General features: G+C 26.5%; 1 long non-coding RNA gene across 1 annotated transcript; it reads right to left on the bottom strand.

The window, feature by feature from the left end:
* Positions 1-6,231: 6,231 nt before the first annotated feature.
* LOC119614055 lies at positions 6,232-6,927 on the bottom strand. Its single transcript, XR_005232294.1, has 2 exons — positions 6,819-6,927; positions 6,232-6,377 (listed from the first exon to the last, which is right to left on the bottom strand). It is a non-coding gene; the product is annotated as an uncharacterized LOC119614055 (long non-coding RNA).
* Between the last annotated feature and the right edge of the window lie 38 nt (positions 6,928-6,965).

The following is a 6,965-nucleotide window of genomic DNA, read 5'->3' as shown; positions in this document are numbered from 1 at the left end:
ACTTCATCTGACAATATCTCAGCAAATACAAGAGATTTTTGATGTCTGTGTTAATAATTTGTTGGCCTACTACGGTGAAAGTCTTTTTATCTTTGAATTTATTAGTTTTTGTATTAATATTTATTAGTAGACCAAAAAACAGTGAATACCCCTAATATTTTTCGTACCGAACTGTAATGAAGTAAATCTTTTGTAATACAATATTAAAAACTCCGGTTACTGATACCAAATAGCCTTATCAAAGATATAAATTGATCTTTACATTATTTTTAATTTCACAATTTTGTAAATTGCCGAAAGCCAATGAAAAGAATAATAATGATAAATAAAATATAATAGACGCTTCATAATACATACATACATACATACATATGTATTTATTTTAGCAGTTAGTTCCAAACATCATTTAAACAGTGTACATCTAATGTTGTCTACCTTGCTAAGGAAACCCTAGTAATACATATTTTAAACATGAATGTCATACGCTTTGTTTGGTTGAGTGGTTTGTTTATCACAACAACAACAACAAGTGTGTTATTGTTTTTAACCTAAATTTTACATGGATTTTGAAATTTCCACAAACAACTATGCTAAAAACCGTGCTACTAGGAGGTGCTGTATACTACCATACAATTCCTATCAATTTAATTCAATATATTAAAAGTAATGAGGAAAATTAAAAAAAAAGCTTTCATAGAGTAAATAATTTAATTTTAACAAAATGTTTTACCTTTAAAATGCCACTGCACAAAAGTTCTTTTAGAGCACTGCATTGAATACTTTTTTTTTTCGTTATATTATTATTATTATTATGAAATACTTTCTTAATTGAATCCAACAACATATCAGCTTGAATTTTATTTTAACAGTTTCTTTCTTTTAACGTGAAAAAAATAAGAAATTTTTCCAACAAGTTTTATGTTTACGAGGCACGCAATTGAATTTTCATATTTTTTATTTTTTTAACAAAATAACTATATATTAAAATAGCTATTTTTTAATTTTATTTAAATGTGCAACTGCTGGCAAAGAAGTCTGTACAATTAGTGTGCATATTGCTATTGTTTTGTTAAAAAAAAAATAATAGTACTTTACCGTACGAGAGAGCTCTAGTACGACAGTTCAACGTACATATATTTTGTAGGGTTCTTGTGGTAATTAATACTAAAATCAATTAAAAATGGGTTTATTTTAGAATAAATATAAAACTCTTTAACAATTGAAAAGTCTAATCAGAAACACTGTTATTAGTGGACTAATTATTTATGATCTCTGGCTAATATATGTATAATCTATATTAAAACTATAATAACTTTGCTTTTATTACAATTAATTTCTACATAATATTTTAATAAAATACTAACCGGCAACATTTACCTTAAAATAACAACAACCAAAAACCCTACTAGACTAGTCTATAGCAAATCGTTAAAATCGTATTGAATGAGTCATTGCTTATTTGCAATTTTATTTATTTTTTTTTTTTTCTTTTTGATAATTTGTTTATTTTTTTTTTATTATTATTTTGTTTATGCGAGTTATTGTAATGATTTTTGTCTTTCTTTTTGGTAGGAATATAATATTACTGATTGGAAATACGAATATGTTTTCTATTAATTACTCATTGTATTTTATTATTGATATTTTACAATAATAATGAAATTACATTGTTTATTATTAAATTAAAATGATAACTGTAACATTTTCATCTCAAATAACGTGAACATTTTAAGGTTGAATTAAAAATTTTTGTAATAAATTTATTGCAATTATTGACAAACAATTTAATATATTTATATACATATGTAGCAATGAAATACTTTACATAAATATTTTCTATTTTAATGTTTGTCGGAACTTTTTTAATTTATCTAGCAATTGTAATAATTTACAAAGGAAAGACGTAATTTGAATAAACTTAGTCATTGGGACATTTTACATTGGAGTTTTAAAATTGACACAAAGCAACATTTAACAAAGCATTTTATTATTTTACTTTTATGGCCAATAATTCAAAATACTTGGACACTTTTAGGTCTGACTTAAACAATTTTCTAAGAAGAAAAATTAATTAAATTATAAATTAAAAACTAAATTCTAGCTTCAACTCAAAAATGCAATATCGTGTGTTTGTTGGGTTTTTGAATGGGACACATATCCGGGGAAAACCAAAAATGGCTATAAAGAGAAGAATCTGTAAGCGAAGACACTTTTCGATGTGTAAAAGTTCTTCCGCCCTGTCAATGCCGGTTATAACGAAATCAAATAATGTGGAAGTACAACTCAAAATTTTTACTATAGCGAAAGTTTTGTAATCATTTACACAAGATTTGGAACGCGAAGATATCTGGGGGCTTTCAGAAAACTGTTTTCAGCAAGTATACATACATGGATTCAGATAGCGATCATCGGAACGCTAACGTGAATTATATAAAAACCGATTTCTGTTGTTATAGAAACTAGTTATAAATTTAAAAAATTCTAATTTGAGGTACTTCAACTACCATTAGCCAAACTTAATTTCAGACCAGTTTTTTAATAAATTTTATGTTTTCTTTATCATCTTAACATTAATTACCATGATGAAAATGAATAATATTTACTCTTGTCCTTTAAGGATTAAATTTTAATGGAAAGAAGTGTTAAAGCATAAAAAATACATTTAAATACCAATACATACTAGCGCTGTGTACTCATCAGGTCTGGATAATTGACATTTTAAAGTGATGCTGAACTAGTACCATGTATTAAGGTATATTTTTTCGGTTTTCAATAATTCAAAAAGTACCAGTTAGAGAACGAAAAAGTACCATAAATTCTTTCCTACAGATTTTCATTTAGTCAGGACTATGAATGTTTATTTTTAAGTTATTATGTTCAATATTATAGAAAATTTAAAAATCCCTTTTGATGAACATATATATACCAAAAAGTCATTTTTACACCGGGCTCTACATGCTTAATACCCATTTTGAAAAAGTACCAGACACATGTCCGCTTATTTTTGAAATGTATGACGATAAGTATTAACTTTTTGTTGTACCTATTTAGTTTAGGACGATATAAGTTCATCGAATTTTCCCGTTTACCCCCATAATATTCGAATTTCTAAAACTGTCGTCGTAGTGGATATATTTGCAGTTCGTTACACACAACGTCACAATTAGAACCACACAGTGTTAAATTTATTCCATTTTACATCCCTGCTTGTATTAAAAGTTGACAAGAATTGAATGTAAAATTAATAAGATAAAAAGTACAACAACTTTTAACAAAAAGTTTAATATCACAGCAAAAATATGTAAATTAAATTATAAAATATTAAAGAATTTTAAAGAGTATAAATCATTGTTTACGCCAACTAATCAAATACCATGAGAAGTTATTTAACATTTCTTATTTAAGAACCCTTTTTAAAAAAGCCAGACATAGGACTAACAAAAAAATCCAAAGCAGGAGACTATTTATTATAAGTATTAAATAGTAAACTACCACAACGAAATGTTGTAACATGTAGAAGGTTGTGGCAGCCAAGGCAGTTTATATAAGTACATAGTTATTTGTTGTTTGATAGGTTAGGTTTATTGTTACGCTTACATAAAATATCCTTTATACATAGTTCGTTTGTAACTTAAACGACAATATGACGCCATTAAAATGTAATGATTTGATTAAAGCACGCAACTATAATTTCTTTGAAAATAAAAACAAAACGCAACAGGTTGAAAAGAAACACTTTTTCTATACTGTATGTGTATTATATATTTAAAAAAATCAATAATAAAAAGCTATTATGCATTTCATACATCAATTCGTGTAGACATGATAAACAACTGTTTTATTAAAACAAAAATATAGTATTGAAAAGTCTGTTTTTTATATATTACAAATGAAGAGGTTATGAAACGGGACAATAGCTGTATTTTAAACATGAATTAGTTGTGATAAGTGCTAGTTAAAAAATGTAACTTTTATTGCTAAATTCTGAAAAGAGGAACTTTATTGAAACGTCCCAATATATGTAAGTATGGTATGATTGGCAATTTTTTAGTAAAGTATTTTAGAAACAGAATTATTAAAGAAGTCTTGTTCAGAACTTAGCTATTGGCAGATTGTTAACATGCTAGTGGCAATCAATCTAGTTTTATTTTGCTAGTCTATCAGACTGATGGACGTGTGTTCTATTCCCACCAGGGACTCTATGACTCATCGCCAATCTGCCTCGGTGAATAAAGTTAGAATTGTAATTGTTGTAGATTCAAAATATCATTAATTGTATAACTTTAATGAAATTTTTATTGTCTGTCATTATAAATAACATCCTTCAACATCATTTCAACAATCTTTCATGTTACCTTTTGAAAATGCATAATAAAGTATTTATCATGTATATTTCATAAACATGTTTTCAATATACCAATCAAAATATTTTCATCAATATTTGCCGTATTAACATGGAATGTCATTGCCTACATCAACCTACATACATACATATACATATACATAGTTAGTCAGTTTGAAAGGAGGATGTATGTTACATCAAATCAATTGGGCCTTTTTTGAACCCACGAACTCTGGTCTAACCGACTAGAAGACATATAAAGAGGATGTTTCATTACTTACTTATCATCGATAGGATTGGAAAGTAGAATAATAAAAAGTTAAACAAATGTTTCTCAGAAAAAAATTGATATAAATTACACATGTAATTGACAGCTTTGGTAAAACAATAGTATAAGGACTAGGGAAACCAAAAATATGCTTTAAAAAAGTGCAGTAAAAAAAAATAAAAATATGCTCTTAAAATTTATAAAACAGGATCTAAAATTTAAAAAGTTTTAGTTACCTTTTTACATTGAAAAGGCCTGAAATAAACAACATTTCGTGTCTGCACTAAATTTTGAAATATGTATGTATATTGGAGTTTAAATGTTATTTTAAACAATTAATTTATTAATGTTCAGTAGGTTTCGATAACCAATAAAATGCCTCGATGTAATGTGTAAAATATACAAAAATATTCGCCAACAAATAGACGCCAAAATTCTTAAGTTCTTCTGATATATATAAACAATATCTTGTCTATGAATTCATACGACGCACCATAAAAGACATGCAATTGCATATTTTGGATTCCCTGATAATGACACACACACCGAAAGGGCAATTTGCTAAAATTGTATAATTAAGTAGACTTTGTACATCATAGATACGCTCTCATTAGAAAAATAAACAAAAAATAATAGAAAAGGTAGACAAGTCTGACTATATATAACCATTTGCCTATAAATGGAGTAATTTTCAGAAACCATTCTTAAAAGAGCTCTATCGTAATATTCCAGGGGCGTTACTCTATAACTCGATTCGAATTTGTATGTTAAATACATTGTGTTAGGAAAGCTTTTTCTTTCAAATCGAAAAACCCAGTAATATACATAGTTTTTATACGTATAAAAGTTGTTCTTATTAAATTATGTTTGTTAGATATTCTTTGGATGTTAGTTTTAGTCGATTTGTATATGAATATTCTTAAATTATTTGACATTCCTTTTGTAATTTTTTCTATAATATAATTTTTCGACCCTATATTATGTTCCGAGTTCTGGAGTGATGAGCAAAACTTGAATAAAACTTGAGCTTTTACTTTACAAACCTATTATTAAACCTACTCATGAAATATTTCAGAGTAGGTAGGTACGATTATTTTTGGCATTACAGACATCACTATCCTCAGAAGAGCTTACTTGTTTTGTAAACAAAAATATCCTAAAAAAATTAACATTAAGTATATTATGTTAACATTGAACAGTGGTAAACATTTTTATATCCTTAATGTAATTTTTTAAAAATAAAAATATTTTAATTAAATCTATTTTCTTTATATAGGTAGCTATAGTATAAAATATTTTGGCATTGGTAGTTTTTGTAAAACTGATGGTCAATGTTAAAAATATGTGTTTAAAAAAAAAGTTCAATTACCTTCTAAAATTGAAGGCTTATCTAGTGTTGAGGTGCCACCTGCACCACCACTGCCGCCTCCCCCTCCTTTATTTGGATGATCCATACGTTTGGTTGAGGAGCGTGTTCTCTTCCACTTCTCCAGTTTTAAAACAAAAAACTTTTTAACTGTAACACTTTTTTTTAATTTGGGGATATTTTTTATAGGCGTTAACTTAATTTCGCAATTTTGCTTTTTGTATAGAAATAAATTATCACTTTTTTCTTTGTCAATGAATTAATTGTACTACTAACGTTTTAAACAAGTCACCACGTAATGCTTTTCTTTTTTTGTTTTGAATTTTTAGCTTATTTTCTTATCACGGCTGCAGAAGTTGCTGTTTAATATTTATAACATTATTGTTATATTTTAAACCTGGCTAAAAATAATTATTTTATTTTTTAGCTTAAATTTTCTTTTTTGTATGCTAATTTTCTTTAAATTTCCGTTTTATTTACTATATACACTCACAAAACAAAGTTCTCTAATCAACTGGTTTTATTTTTATATTGAAAGGAAACGACAAAGAGAGGCTCCCAACAAGATGATATTGTAAGACCAGCTGTTTATTGTTTACTATTCAACTTAATGTCAAACTACCTTTAAAAAAAATTATGTCTTTTAAAAATGTATTCTTTATATTGTCAAAATCCCTACATAAAGAAATTTAAAACAAAAAATCGTCCCCCCTGCTGACACCTAATAATTAAATCTTGGTTCCAACTAAATAATGACTAAACGACAACAAAAGGGGAGTATTATTTTGCCGTAGAGAATTATACATATTTTGCTACGTCGTATTCTTTTTTTATTATTTTACCAAACTTTAATTTTTGCACTTTATGTTAACATTTTAAATCCTCTTTTAATTTAACAAATTATTTTTTTATATTGCATTATAATAACAAAATACTATAACAATTTAATTTTTATGCAATGCACTTTGCAAAAAATAACAACAAATTAC

Source organism: Lucilia sericata, unplaced genomic scaffold (genome assembly GCF_015586225.1).
Source record: "Lucilia sericata isolate MDLA Ls3-8-SP2 unplaced genomic scaffold, ASM1558622v1 Contig002539F_arrow, whole genome shotgun sequence".
Taxonomy (NCBI): domain Eukaryota; kingdom Metazoa; phylum Arthropoda; class Insecta; order Diptera; family Calliphoridae; genus Lucilia; species Lucilia sericata.
Note: the sequence above shows the minus strand (reverse complement) of the source record. Positions and strands in the feature narration are given on the sequence as shown.